Source organism: Meriones unguiculatus, chromosome 8 (assembly GCF_030254825.1).
Source record: "Meriones unguiculatus strain TT.TT164.6M chromosome 8, Bangor_MerUng_6.1, whole genome shotgun sequence".
Lineage (NCBI taxonomy): Eukaryota > Metazoa > Chordata > Mammalia > Rodentia > Muridae > Meriones > Meriones unguiculatus.
In genome coordinates, this window is record NC_083356.1 from 82,505,855 (window position 1) to 82,522,288 (window position 16,434).

General features: G+C 36.5%; 1 protein-coding gene and 1 non-coding gene across 2 annotated transcripts in view; both read right to left on the bottom strand.

The window, feature by feature from the left end:
• Lrp1b (LDL receptor related protein 1B) overlaps window positions 1-16,434 on the bottom strand; it is a 2,037,254-nt gene that overhangs the window by 969,484 nt on the left and 1,051,336 nt on the right. The window lies entirely within an intron of this gene.
• LOC132656153 (small nucleolar RNA SNORA26) lies at window positions 3,266-3,384 on the bottom strand. Its single transcript, XR_009594080.1, has one exon. It is a non-coding gene; the product is annotated as a small nucleolar RNA SNORA26 (small nucleolar RNA).

Below are 16,434 nucleotides of genomic sequence, written 5' to 3' on the forward strand. Positions count from 1 at the left end.
ATAATATGTAGATATAGTTAGAAAGAGATAGATGTGATATAAATCTACAAATATAGCATAATGAATTCATTTAGCTCAAATGTGTGATTAGGTCTAATTGGAAAGGTGATATTTTATGAAAGTTATCTTCCCTTGAGCTTGGGGTTTCACATATTCTAGAAGTTATAATCAGTCATATATGTTTCCTGATTCTATATCAACAAATATTTAAACACTTAAAAATGTCTGAACATAACATTCAGTAATTTAGTGGCCTTACTTTGTAAGAACTACATTGTAACAACTATTTTCATTCCATAAACACTGTATTAAATAGCCTAAATATACTGCTAGAGATATCTACAGATAATTTATATTATACAGCAGGAACTGGATAATTTATATTCAAATGTAATACCACTTAATATGAGGTGTTGAGCATCTATTAGTTATGGTAACCACATGAGTTCCAGAATCAGGAACCATAGTTGCCTGGACAAACCATGTGTCAAAAGCAAAGCACAACAAAGCAGAAACAACAAAAACTAAACAAACAACAACAAAAACCTATATTGTAGACAAAGCCTGTCAAAATGATTTGATGAGATGTTCCCTCTAGTCTCAAACTTTTGAATAACTGTTCCCAGTTTGAGGCATTGTGTAGAGAGGCTTAGGGAGTGTGGACTTGTTGAAGAAAGTATGCCACTGAGGAGGGCTTTCAGAGTTTAAAGACTCAATTTCAGGTCTGTGAGCTTCCTGCTTCTGGTTCAAGATGGGAACTCTCAGCTGTTTCTGTAGCCTTGACTGCTGCCTGCTGCCATGATTTCCTGACAGGATGGGCTCATATGTCTCTGGAATTATAAACAATGACTCTCATTTTTCTATGTTGCCTTGGTCGTGGTGTATTATCACAGCAACAGAAAACCTATACACTTGTGTTACTGGGAGTTTAGCACAAGAAATGACAAAGAAATAATACATTAATTCAGATGTTTAGGTCATAACACATATTTTATTGTATAATAAACTACTTTTAGTAGCTGTTAAAGCTCTGTGGAATAAATCAAACTCCATAGGTTTTCAGTCCAATTATCACAGTGATTTTTTCCCTATCCATAATTTTTATCCTTTTTAAATTAAAATGTTCATTTGGCAATGGGAATTGTGCTTAAAAACACCTCCCATGAGGCTTCACTGGTTTATACTCATCATATGAAATCTTCACCTTTCCTTTTTACCACTACTTCATTTTCATTATTCAGAGGGCTGTATAGGCTTTCACATACATTCACATTTTAACTAGCTATGTACGGATTAAAAAATCTTCATTCATTCAGGATGATCTTTTCCAGGTCCCACCATTTACCTGAAAATTTCATGGTTTTCTTATTTTTTATTGCTGAGTAATACTCCATTGTATAGATGTATCACAATTTCTGCATCCATTCTTCAGTTGAGGGGCATCTGGGCTGTTTCTAGCTTCTGGCTATTACAAATAAATCTGTTACAAACATGGTTGAGCAAATGTCCTTATTATATACTTGAGCCTCTTTTGTAATGCAGCCACTCCTGATGTGATCTGATAGACTAAGATCAGAAGGAAGGAGAGGAGGACCTCCCCTATCAGTGGACTTGGGGAGGGGCATACGTGAAGAAGGGGAAGGGAGGGTGGAACCGGGAGGGGAGGAGGGAGGGGCTTATGGTGAGATAAAAGTGAATAAAGTGTAATTAATAAAATAAAATAAAATTTAAAAAATCTTCATTCATTAAGTACAGTGAAACATTAAATTATGACAACTAGTGTATTAATAGTTTTGGTTTAAACTTCCATTAATGTGTTATGGATATATTTATGAAGATTAGATATCAGTTATAAGTTTATGAAAAAAATCAAAGTTGAAGAGCAATAAATGATATTTCCTTGAAACATATGCTAGAGAATAGGAAATCCAAATATTCCTGATTTCATAATTCACATGTACAGAAAGATAGACTAAGCTATTTGAAATGCATGCGTCTTACTGAAGAGAAAGCAATGAACAAAAGTAACTAGAGAATATAACCACAAGTACATCAGAGTTGTGTGTATGATAACATATACATGTGGACATATTTAGAAGCAAGTCTTTTGGGGACTCGATCGTCTTAGACGCAATATAACATGCATGGCAGATAAATCTTCCATTTTCTTTTACACTTAGAGTGATTCATTTCCCTGCTATTTTCTAGTTTCAAAAGTAGAAATTGCTATCATCCATTTGAATACGAAAAAGGAATTACAAAATAAAAAATAACACCTATGCTGGTTGGTCTCGGTTTTCTAACTTCTATTCTCACAGTGGCCAGTACATGATCCCTTTGTTGTTGTTGTTGTTCTCTTTGCTCTAAAGAGTGAGCAATAGCTAAGTCAGAGGCCACAGGACAGACACAAATTGAGCATTTGCCCCTCTACATTTTTCTGTCCTTAGGTACATTTTCTGAAATATATTTCACACTGTAACACAGATAGAAGTGTACTCTCTCTCTCTCTCTCTCTCTCTCTCTCTCTCTCTCTTTCACTCTCTCCTCCAAAGCAGCTGTGTATGTTTATATGCAAGGGGAAAGAAATCGATTTATGCAGATGAGGTTCCCAAAAGTTCAAGAAAGCTAATCTACAGGACAGCGATGTTTTGGGTGGGAGGCAGCTTCATCTCTTTGGGAAGCTACTTCGAGGGCACCGTCCTTGGTTTCCTTATTGGGGCTGGAAATGCCACCATGCTGGGAAACACCTGGGTTTCTTATTGACTGAGCAGTCTGAAGCAATTTTTGTCACACACTGTGCTAAGGAATCCACCAATTTAGAAAAGTCTGTTCTGTTATGCACGAGCATTAAAAATATATTAATGGGTTATTTTTATGTATAATTTCCGAGGAATTGTGATAGAAGTCATTTTTAAAAGTCAAGATAAAGTTGGTCCTATAGGTATAATTAGATAATTAAAGAAGATTGTAGTGCCTACCATGAGTTCTCGTGGGATAGAAGTATTTTTAACAAAGCCATCATTTTCTTGGAACACAGCCACTTTGAATGGTTAGTGTTAGAAGAGCTCATGTGCTGTTATTACACTCAGGTTCTGATGTCTGTCTTATTGTCATTGCTGCCCTGATACAACCTGAAAAACCAAGACCATTAAAGTCTATATTTCTCTGGAAAGCCAGGTGAACTAAAGAACTTTACATTGCTACATTTAATATTTTGCTAACTCAATAAACTTTTGAGATTAGGCTTTCCATTGACTTCTTTTCCGAATGTGACAATAGACATGATCCAACAGGAACTGTTCAGTTTTGTCTCTGAGATTTATGAGGCATCCTTCACCCTTCTGCGTTAATCTCCTAAAGTACTGTCTCAATTTTAAAGAACTTAGGAAGAGAGGTTTTGTTTCCCCCCCTCCCCTTTTAAGAGAGAAGTTCTTGCCATCTAGTACATGCTAGCACCATTTTTACAATCTCCCTGCCCATGCTTCATTAAAGACTGAACATTTCTCATGTGAGAAATGGTAAATCTCCCCACAAAAGAATATTCCTGTTCTTTCCCAAACTACTCCTGAAGGAGACCATTGGTTCTACCTACATTTCAGTCTTTCTGCTTCAAATATAGACTTTGTTACAATAATTTGACAGTTTTTTACTTCAGGAAGAAAATGTCTTCCTGAGGTTGTAATACATTTTCTCCCTTAACAAAAGGGGTGGGTAGAATATCAAGGACAGTATACCTTGTATAGGAAGGAAGAGTTGGAACTCAAATGTAGACCTTCTGGATGGATGTGTTGGCACAAATCTATAATCACAACACTTGAGAGGCTGAGGTAGAAAATACTATTTTTGAGGTCAGCCTGGTTTCACAGTTCAAGATCAAAGAAGCTAAATATCAAACACACACACACACACAAAGGGGCAAAATACAGTTAACAAAGGAGCACTGGTATTACATACAGGCAAGATTTAAAAAACAAAACCAAACAAAAAACCCAGATTGTTCCCTTTCTTTACACAGTAGGATTCCTACCACCACTGTGTTCTCACACCTCCTGCCTGAATGGTTTGTTAAGAAGGTAAAAAGGTAGCATGGGCACCAGGGACTTTGAAATGAAGCCTAGGTGAATGAGAGGTATGAGAACGATAGACATGAGAACTGGAAATGGGTTGGAGAGTATTATGGCACCAAGCTTCACTCGTGAGACTTCAGGTACAAGTTCCCTGAGCAGTTAGATGAGGAGAACAGTAAAGGATCAACACAGTTAGTGAAGTACAGTGCGACGCAATGCTATCACCTGCCCTCACTGCGGCTGACCCGTCTACAGGTAACATGGCTTAACAGACACACTCCTCTGAGCCACTCTGAAGCGTTTGCTAAGGTCGTAGTCATGTTTGGTCCACAAGGAATGTCTGAGCAGGTTTGTGCTATGTCACCTACAAAAACAAACTCTCTGTATTTTGTGTCTGTTCATTTCAGCTAATATTTATTGCTATTTGCTTTTTATAGTATATATTTTGCTACTGATCAATTCTTATCTCTATATGTTTAAGAACTGCCTGTGTTTCTGGATCACTTGGCTTAATAAGTCTCCCATTCACAATTCTTTAGTCTGTGAACATTGTGCAAGTACAGCTATGCAAACTATACAAACTACAACTAAGTCTGTAAGGGTGGCACATTTTGTGTTTCATGTGAACAAGATAAACAAAAGAAAGCACAGTTCTTTCACCTTAAAATTCCCTGTTGTATGTCTTGTGATTGGCAAGAACCTCAAGTTTCTCAACTAATGGAAGTCCTCGGCTCTTCTTCCTGCTCCTTAACACAATTAGTGATAACCTTTGCAGTGTAGCAGTGAAATACATTTATTTATGACCCATACATTATGCACATAACTTTTCCTCATTTTCAGATGGTTCTCATTCTGCTTTTTGCTCTGCCATGTAAGCCCGTGTACACAGAGTATAGCAAATATTTATTTCTTCAGTCATTAAATCATTCAGCGATTTGATATTTATGATATTATTTCTACAGTAGGGATATGCTGGTAGGATATAATCCACAATAAAGACATCTACAACATGCTATGAGACAGAACAGGCATGTCTCTTTTGCAGCAACAACTTCGTCATTACCCAGAATAATAGTTCAGTTCTAACTATGTCACTGCAGATCTGTGTGGTTTGAATATTGTTTGTGTCTCCCAAGGACTAACTATGATTAAAGTCTTTGTTTCTGTGGGTTTTTTTTTTTGCTGAATGATCACAGATATATGGAAACAGAGCCCAATAACAGGCATGAGACAGGCAAATAGAATTGACTTTTGGCTAGGACTTTGTTTAGTTCTGGCTATGCACAAACACCTCTTCTGTTTTTATTTTCTTTTTGAAACAAGGTCTCATTTTGTAGTCCTGACTGGCCTAGAGTGTGCGATGTAGATCAGGCTGGACTCAAACTCATAGAGACTAACCTGTCTCTGCTTCATAAGAACTGGGATTAAAGACATCCACCGCTCCTTCCCCTTCATAATACAGCGCTTTCAGTCTAATTCCTGTGCTGGCACATGTAATGCACATACACACAACAGTGCAAACACTGCACCTGGTAACAATACAATTGAGGCAGTTTCTTTGTAAGAGGATCCCCTACCTATCCAGAGATGGAAAATAGGACTGTCCAGATCCAGCCTGACCTGATTTGGAGTGTCATAGACAGTAAGGTAAAACTGTGTCTTCTCAGAAACTTTTAGGGAGAATCCCCTATTTATTACATCATGCTTATGCACAAATTGTTTTGGCAGAGAATTACTATTGGGCGTGTCAGGTAAAGGGATTTGTGTAGTAGGAAAATGAGAATAAGGTCGAACTTACCAATGAGATTGGATGACCACTCAAATCACAGTCTTTAGAATCCAGCCCCTCCTTCCTTTATGATCCATAAAATGCAACTATAGCCAGTAGACTATGGCTGTGAGATTCTCACTTTGCCTTACTGTCAATTATGACAGTATTTTTCTTATGCTATTGTTTGGCTCCTAATAACATTATTTATCTTCTTTTTGAAAATTTTTGTTAACACTTTTTTTTTTTTTGTATTTGCGTTCAATAACCTGAAAAAAACGTGGCTCAGGCCCCAGCCATCTGCAGCTAAAGTGATTAGGCTGTCTACCTTCAGAACGAAAATAGGAAAATTAGTCTCTCAGTTTCTCTGCTTTTCTTCAAGATGTAACTTATACAGGGCCCTACCGTGACATGCACCCATTTTTTGCCCTAATCGCCATCCAAACAAATGATCCCTGCTTAATTGCCTCACCTTGGACATGAACCTTCCAAACTGTGAGTTAAATAAAACTCTCTCCAAAGCACGCTTCACAGGGTGTTTCATTATAGTAATGCAAAGCTGCCCAAGATGTAGTCATTTAGAGGGCTAAAGAAATTGGTGCTCCATTTAGCACATGCTTTCACAGTTACCAGCTAAGAATTGGAAATGTAGGAAACTATACACTGGCTCTTCAAGTGTCTACCCATTAGCAATTCCAGTAATTTATTTTAAATAGTTTGCTAGTCAAGGGAAACTATACATGCATATTTAACATGAGAAAAATGCTGCAGCGCTTTCTAACAAGAATAAACATTGGATCATACATAAATATCTTATTGCTTTGACAACCATCTTCTTTTAATATTTATTTATTTAGTATTTACACTGAATTCTGCCACAAATGTGCTCGCAGGCCAGAAGAGGCACAAGATCAGATTATATATGATTGTAGCCATCATGTGGTTGCTGAGAATTGAGCTTGGGACCTTTGGAAGAACAGCCAGTACTCTTAACCTCTGAGCCATCTCTCTAGCATGACTACCCATCTTTTATACTCAGTCTTTAACTGATGCTGATATGGAAGTCAGCTTAAATGTCTAAGGTTTTAGCTATATAATGACTACTATCAAAAAATAATAGGTTCTCTATTTGTTCTTTACTATTTAAGACCTAGAAAACATTTCAATCATATATTTTTGCCTTGTTTTCTGTTTTACAAGTTAATCACTTAAAGATCATAAATGACAATGCTGTGACAAAGGTTTGCAACTCTGCAGACTTGAGTATCAGTTCAGTGTCCTCTTCATCCTTTCCCTAGAGATTCATCTCTCCTAGCTTGATACACACTCTCAGAACCTCCATGTACTACACAATTTCTATCCCTACACTCTGTATCACAATAAAATCCAGTTTCAGTTCTTGCTCAAACAAGCGTGAGGACAAACCAAACATCGGGAACAAAGTGTTTTTAGCTTTACCAATATGGCAAGAGGCTAGTTTAAAGCTAGCATAAAGGGGGAAAAAGGTAATTTAATGAATTATCATCAGACATGCTTTAGAATACAGTTCTGCCTGGGAGAAAGGCAACCATCAGTGATAGTCTGCTTTAATGTGTGACACAGCAAATGGGACCTAAGTGGATGATAATGTATGTGTTACTCATTTCTTCCTTTTGCCTCATGATTTTAAGCAGAAACATAGGAAATAAAGAGGAAAATGGGCTACTTAGGTAGGCAAGCTATTATTCACTAACAGAGGACATTCAGCCTCATTTTTCTCATCTCTATAATGAAACATGACAGCAAATTTCTGGATCTATAAGGAGGACACTTTTAAAACAGGAAGCACAGGGCTCACCTGTAACAACTAGGTTTTTGATAACCATCAATTAAAGTATTAGTTTTAAAGGATGATTTAGCAAACAATATATTCAGTAAAAAGTGAAGGGCATAAGGGATGGGCAGTCCAAAAGACCACTCCACCTCCTCTGTCAGCCAATAAGTCAGGACTATGAACATGAACACTGAACAAGTTAGGGCAGTTTTCTTGCTTCAAAGCCACTGTCCTGGCAAATGTACACCAGGCTGATGGATGCTGCAGAGCCCTTAAGCTGAGTCTGGCTCACTTAAATGAAAAGGCAGAAGTATACACATACTTGGCTACTCATGCCAGATTTTTTCTTTCTCTTTCTAAATTTAAAAACAAAGTATCATGAAGCCTAAGCTGGCCTCTAACTTATTATGAAGATGAGGATGACCTTAAACTTCTGTTTCTCTTTTCTCTAATTCCCAAGTGATAGGATCACTGAGTGTACAGATTATGTCCCTACTCTTGGTTCACATGGTGCTCGGATTTGAATTCGTGCTTTTGTGAACACCACACAAGAATTGTACCTCATTCACTCCTTATGATCTCCATATGTTCTGCCAAATTTTACCCTGAATTGAAACACACTTTTCAGGTCTTTTAGAAATTGTATTATTTAAATGAACAAGCAGGGAAAAAGTATTTGTTATGTATGGACAAAGTATAATATATCCTATGCTTTTTTCTTCCAACACCAACATACTCATTACACTTCAATGATAATCATTTTTCATGTCCTTATCAGATCAGAATTGAATGATTTCATTTTATAATTTAAGCCTAAAAGTGCCAATGTGAGTTTTCTAATCTCGTATAAACCTTTTCTGAATTTAACCCAAATACTAAGTGTTTTGATCCAAAGAGATGATGGTATAAGATCTTATTCATTATTTAAGAAGCAGCTTAACCATAATCATGAAGCTGACTATGATTTAAATGGTAGCCAAATTAGTTCAAGTGCATGTAAATATGCTCAGTTCTTCTTTGGAATTTATAACACTCAACATTTCAGTCATTTGCTTGCATATCTTTAATTCAGAATACAAGCTTTCAAAAACATGTAAGCATAAATTTGTATAGGTTTGAACTTAACTATCTCTACAGCTGAGGACTACATACATTTGCTTGTTTTTTCAATGAGGAAGCCTGGACATATTTTGAAATCATGTGTCCCAGGATTATCTTTAAAGCTATGCTTATTGAGTCAATGTCCTAGGATTTGAGATTATTGTGTGAATTAAAAATAAAGTTAAGCTGTTCACTAAATTGTTCAATAAATATGACCAACAGCAAAGAAAAGAACAAGAGTAATACACTTCTTGAGGGAAGGAGTGTAACTGAGGAAGAGATGACATCTGTGAGGCTGTGAGGGTTAAGCATTAATACTCACTGACATTGCCTGTTTTGCTATGTGAAAGTTAACATGAAGAACGAAAATGAATGTAATCACAGAGAGGAGGCAAGCTAGAACAAAAGCCAAGTCATGGTCGTCATGGTGCTTGAAGATGCCCAGGAAGAATTAACTCCAGCCTATAGTTTTCTTTTCCTTTTCTTTCTTTCTTTCTTTCTTTCTTTCTTTCTTTCTTTCTTTCTTTCTTTCTTTCTTTCTTTCTTTCTTTCTCTTTTTTATGAAGTTGAAGAGTTCAATTGGATGCAAACTACCAGGAAGTTAAAATCCCCACCCAAAGACATAAGAAAAATAAATGTGTTGCTGTCTGAGTCCCTATGACAGACACTTTACAGAACTTCTTGTGTGGTTTAGCCATAGGCAAGCACTTCCCACCCCACATTTTAAAGCAAGACCATCTGAAGTCATGTACTGCTCAACACATGAATCTGGAATATATGTTTCAGGTTTATCTCTCCATGATCCCTAATTGCTATTTAATGTAACTAATTGCCTGCACTTCTACTTTAAAATTAATTGTGTTTATACTATGGAAATAAATCTCTACAACGATTTCTCCTGTATTTGTTGATATTTTCTTAAAACTGAAAGTGTAGCTCGTCATATTTTAAATTACATAAGAATTTAAGATTTCATTCAGATTCCAGGTTTTTACCTCTCTATTGTCTCATTTTCCCCCTCAATGTATTTCTAAAATATTTTATCAGCTTCTGTGCTTATTGGAATCACCAATTCTGTTTTTTACTAGTGATTCGGAGCATGGAGCATCATCTCGGATTGTTTTCTAAGTGCTTGTGACTGTGCATTTGGATATTTGGCATTTAAATTTAACATATAACTTTGTGAATCAATAACACATGTCATGACTTTCTTCTTTTCAAATAAGATTTTCCTTTATATTTTCTACTTTACAGTGGTACCTGACATTTCAACTAAGAATCACACCTTATTGCTGAGTTTTTGATACGTCTTATCTATGACAATTTCTCTGACTCTTTAATTTGATTTCACCTTATCTGTACTCTATTTGAAACAAAGACAAATAATATTTTCCCTGTCCTTTAGTTGCTTTAGAACTGGTTTGCCTATCTCAGTTTTCTCCTTTCATCAATCACAGAAAATGTTCATTATAGACTCAGGAAAATCCCTTCTGAGTCCCTCAAAGTTAAATAATACTATATCTTGTAAGAACAATACTGAAGATACAAACTTAAATAGTACTACTGAATTATATATATTTTTGTAACGAGAATTTGCAGGCTTGGGGAGATAGATCAGTGAGTAAAACACAGGCCTCCATGGTTTGAGGGCCATATTTACCTCCACAGGGTCAAGGCAAGTCACAGTGATATGTATACTTGTAATCCCAGAACTCATTAAGTAAGATGGGAGGAGCCATGAAAATCTCCAAGTTTACAGGCAGGCTGGCCTGGTTTATACAGTGATAACCAGGAGAGTCCCTGCCTCAGACAAGGTCAAAAGCAAGAATCACACCCAAGCTTGCCTTCTGACTTCAACACCACCACCAAGGAATGCGCACACCCATACTTAAACATAGGAAGAAGCAAACATGTGACCACACACCACACAACACGCACATACATTACACTATACACACCACATACAAACATACATACTACACACAGAAACACACACAGTGCAGCACACACAAATACACACACATCTCATACACATTCACACTACATGTGGATAAAAGAGTTTAAGACTTGTATTAGAAATATAAAAGATCACGGAAATATCGAAGTTCACTGGTACATTTTTAACCACATAGATTATTATTAGACTTCTTGTTACAGTGAAAAAAAAAATTAACATTTGCCCCAGATTAAAGAAAAATGTTCTAAATATTTGAAAAGCAAATATGCATTTAATAATAACTATTTAGAAAATGCCTATATTAGTGATGAGAGTAAAGTTTTCCATTAGTAAAATTTTCATTGTAATTAAAGCTTTCCCTTTAAAATAATATGGCAATATTGCTTTATTATATATTGCATTGTTTATTAACATATATTCTTAAGTTTAAGAATCCAAATAATTGCAAGATGAAGAAGTATAATTCCTAGGGCTGTACTGGCTGAGAATATTTCCATTTCCATTTGAAAATACACAATTTCAGGACTTTGAATAGTTTTTATACCCTGAACTCATGTTCCTGAAATCTCCAGTACATACTTTACTTTCAAAATTACAAGAACTATTCTATTTGTGTGTTTATGTTCACATGTTAGGGCCTTTTGCTACAGTGACACGGAATTTGCTAAATCAAATCTTGAAATTGTACTAACTCAAGATTATTCCCTTGATACAACTATTACAATGACATTTACTAATACTCCCCAAGCAACATTATTTATTTATTTAATATAGCAGGTAACCAGGCTCTAAGCAGCTGAAGATATTTTTAAAAATTCAGTGTGCATGAAATTATCAAATGTTGATGTCACACAGTTTGAAGACAGTGTTAGACACTGGTTCTCGGCAAAGGGCACAGGTCCTGTCATTGTGTTGACAGAAACACAAATGGCCTTGATTTACATCACAATCAACTAATCCAAAAGTTACTAAACTTCCTCCAGATTTAAATTTTAAATTAGATTTAAATTCCCTTGATTACCACACAGATAATAGAACTGAAAGAGAAACAATCTAATGTTCATGCATCCTAACCATAGGACACGAAGAAACAGATTCTTCATCCTCTTACCTATATAGTCTTCTGCCTTCAAAATAACTTCCTAGGCCAGAGCTCTAGCAGATTAGAAGAGTGATCCAGAAGAGCAGTTGCTATTGAAAAAGAGTTCTTACCACTCTCCTGAAGGCAGAATGAGGACAGGAAACCACAGGCAGACAAGTAATTGGAGAACTTTCTCTTTAAATTTGTAAAGTTCACAGTGCCCCGTGCTCCAGGCCTATTATTTCAGCTGCTTGTGAGACTGCAGCAGGATTGCAAGTTCAAGGCCTATGTGGACTACAGATTAAGTGCAATGCTTGCTGAACAACTTAGTGAGACCCCGTCTCAAAGTGAAAACTATGGAAAAGCTTGGTTTTTACAGTAAGTGGCGGGGTTTATTCAGCACGAGAGTCACCTAGGTTCAATCCCTAGTAGCTTTCCCAAAACAAATGAAAGTCTAGATATCAGCTGAAGTAACCATAAAATCTAAAGGCAAAATCACAGTGAGTAAATGCTCAGTAGAAAAAAAGGGAAAGTCTTCGAAGTATTTCAGGGAAAGGGGAAAGTGCAAATTATTTGAGTTGGCCGAATACCACTCCCTCTGCCCACCAGAATATTGTTTTCATCACTGATTTTCTCCATTCTCCATGCATGTCTGGACAAATAGAGAGTTATGTTGCTCAACTTCACTGGATAGAATTTTTTTTTTGTAGCACAATCACTAAAAAGTAATTTGGTTTATGTCAGCTATCATTTTGCTTTTAAGTAAATGAATTTAAAAGTCCATGCAGCATGTACGAGCAAACATTGTTTTGTTTTTACAGTTATAAAACATGTGGAATTAAGAGTTGAGGCAATATTTAAGTGTACATGTATATGAATAACATAAAACACAACAATAACAATCCATTGTGGTTGATGTGATAATGTGCAATTACTACTTTCTTTTCATATATAGCCAGAGATTCAAAAATTTCCCTAATATTTATATAATATACATCCTGAAGTCAGTCTAATTTACAGCTGAGAAAACTATGTCGAAGAGGGAATCATGGTTGTGCTTAGCTACTGAGTCAGAAACATATCTTAAATCTGCCATGTTTCTGCTCTCACCAATTATGAAAGTATCAGAAAACTATATATAGACAAGAGATTGTTGACTTTTCTCCATTTTCCTTCACTCAGTGCAATAATAATTGACCACGAATAGACCCTTTCAGAAGTAGATGCCCAGTCAGTCACTAAGGCACAATCATCCGTTCAATTTTGTGAGCCTTGGATATCAAACAGAATCCTATTCAGGACTAGTCTAGTCTGACTTACTGATTCTGGTGAAAAACAGCTAAAACTCATGTTTTTAAAAACAGATACAACTCCACTAATAAGTGTAAAACTAGAACGAGGTAATAAAGGACGTTAATCTATTTTATCTTTAACACCCTTGTTGATTTAACTTGTGATTGTTTCACCTGTGATTTTGAGCGATTAGCTGGGGTGGAAGAACATAAGTGATAGTTATCAAGTTCTACAGAAAAACCTCACTTGCAGATTGTGAATATGCTTTATTTACTTGTATCGAAAAAATAATCAATTCTAACTAACCTGTCATATTTTAGTATTACAAACTATTTAAATGTTTTATAAGCAAGTTCGGCTTTATTCAGTGTTTGAAATGTTAAATACTCCTGTCATACGTTCAATGCACATCCCATCTGTCTTTCTAAATGAGGATTGATCATCTTACCCCATGTCCGCTCAATTGATTATCTTTTTTAGGTGTATAGATTTCATCATGTTTATCATATCTTATAGGTCTATATAAGTGAGTATATCCCATGTTTGTCTTTCTCCTTCTGGGATATTTCACTCAGAATGATCTTTTCTAGATCCCATCATTTGCCTGCAAATTTCATGATTTCCTCCTTTTTGATTGCTGAGTAGTATTCCATTGTATAAAAATACCACAATTTCTGTACCCATTCCAGCGTAGATGGACATCTGGGTTGTTTCCAGGTTCTGGCTATTACAAATAGAGCTGCTATAAACATGATTGAGCAAGTGTCCTTTTTGTGTACTTGAACAAACTTTGGGTATATACCTAGCAGTGGTATAGCTGGGTCTGGAGGAAGCACTATTCCTATTTTTCTCATCTGAAAGACTCTAACTAGCAGTGTTTTCAAAGCAAAGACTCATGACCAAACCTTTGGCAGAGTACAGGGAATCATAAGAAAGAAGGGGAGTTAGTCTGATGGGGAAAGGATAGGAGCTCCACAAGGACCAAATATATCTGGGCACAGGGTCTTTTCTGAGACTGACATTCAACCAAGGACCATGTATGGATATAACCTAGAACCTCCACTCAGATGTAGCCTGTGGTAGCTCAGTAACCAATTGGTTTCCCAAAGTGAGGGGAACAGGGACTATTTCTAACAGGAACTCAATGACTGGCTCTTTGGTCTCCCCACCCCCGAAGGGAGAAGCAGTCCTGTTAGGCCACAGAGGAGGGCTTTGCAGCCAGTCCTGAAGATACCTGATAAAACAGGATCAGATGAATGGGGAGGAGGTCCCCCCTATCAGTGGACTTGGAAAGGGGCACGGTCTAGATGAGGGAGGGAGGGAGGGACTGGGAGGGAATGAGGGATCGGGACATGGCTGGGATACAGAGTTAATAAAATGTAACTGATAAAAAAAAATAAAATAAAAAAAAATATATTGAAAAAAAAAAAAAAAGAAATGTTAAATACTCGCTTTTTTAGAACTGAATATAGACAAACCTGCAGTTTGAATATGCTCCCCAAATTAGTAAAATTATCACAATTTTATATTTCTCTTTCAAACTGTTTGAACTTTATTTATTCTATAAGTTTAGAATTACGGTTAAAATTGCCAACTTTAAATTCCTATCTGCTGTTTACCTAGAAGGACCTCTAGCATGTGTTTTTTAATGCATTTTTAAAGGTGTGCAGCCTACGCTTGTTTGGAACTCATGATCCTCTTGTTAATACCCCATCAGCGTGTACACCAACACAACAACCCTGTTTTCACTTTTCTTTTTCTTTTGCAGTTGGGATCCATCTAACTGCTGTAAGATGGTTCCTGTAATTTCTGTCTTTGAGAATTAGAGCTCTAAGTGACACAGGGAAATTATATCCAGATTACAAAAAAATTTTACAAGGCTCAACACGTGACCCATTTGGGTGTTTTTATAATGTCCCCATTATAAAATGTGACCGATTATATAATGTGACCCATTTGGGTGTTTGTGTAATGTTGGTATTTCTTTTGAATTATCTCATATCAGTTTTCATCCATTTTCCTTGATAAGTAGCTGAGGTGTACAGTTATTTTTCACCATATTTTTTTCCTAGTGCCTTAGCTAAAGGTATAAACTCTACCTTTAGCTAAGGTAGAGTTATTAAACTCATAAATACTAAATGAATATAAATGAATAAGTGAATAAATAAAAGTGCAAAGTCACTTTTTGTCCATTGATAGTGCCTAACTATGCAGCACCTTGAAACCAACCATCTAAACTAGTATTTTTTATGCGTTACCTGAAGAAAGCCTTGCTTTGACAAACTAAAACCTCCATTTGTGTTATGAAAAACTTCCAAGGCAAGTATTAACACGGGTCTATTCCAGCTACGGTGTCAGCTCTGGAAGCCACGGCAAATGTCAGCATCCATGACAGCATCCATCTGAGTGTGTGGCCAACTCATTCTGTCAGTGTTCAAAGGCGTTTGCTGATCTGGCAGATCGGAAGCTCTCGAACCTCAGGGAGTCACACCACACTAGGGAAGTTTTGACCATTACAGGTCTATATGCTAAAACACATTCAATAAACACCTCTACACCAAAGGTTAGAAGTTCTGAATCAGAACTTGGTAGTATTCAGTAGGAGTCACCTGGTCAGGCTCAGTTTGTGGAGCAGCATGAAAGCAGGTTCCAAAGAATAAGCCAGGTATCTGGAAGGTCTTTCAGCAATCAACCTAGTACCGGTCAAACAGCCATTGAAGAATAATCTACAGACAAAACTAGTGTGTGTGTGTGTGTGTGTGTGTGTGTGTGTGTGTGTGACTTGACTTTGCAAAGAAACTTCCAAAAGTGTGGCAGGCATGTGGGTGCCCAAAAAAGAACAGGAAAAGAATTATTATTTATACTCTGCCCCAACCGTCCCCCTTCCTTTAACTTCATTTTTAAAATTTAATACCAAGGCCTATTTATTTTAAACAAACCTCTCTCTCCCCCTTGCATCCATACACTTCTCATTTTTTCCCTCCATTCTTTTACATTTTCTTTTAATAGACTTGTGTGAGTTCTCTGCCTATCAACCTCCTGAAACCTGTAGCGGTTTTAGATTTCCTGTTCTCATTTGTTTGCCCTGTTTTTGTTCTACCCTTACTCAAAACTGCTGTATCTCTCTCTGCTCTTATCGTTTCCTCATTCTATTTACTTTCCCCAATTTTACCTTTATCTTTTCTGCTCATATCCACACTATCTTCAAGTGTTCTATTCTATTAGTGTTTTTTTTTTGTTTTGTTTTGTTTTGTTTTGTTTTTCTTTCTACAATGACTGGAGTTGAAGAGGAATTTGCTATTTGTCTATTATGGTATGGTCATTATGGGCCTAAACTTTGATAGTGATTGGTTT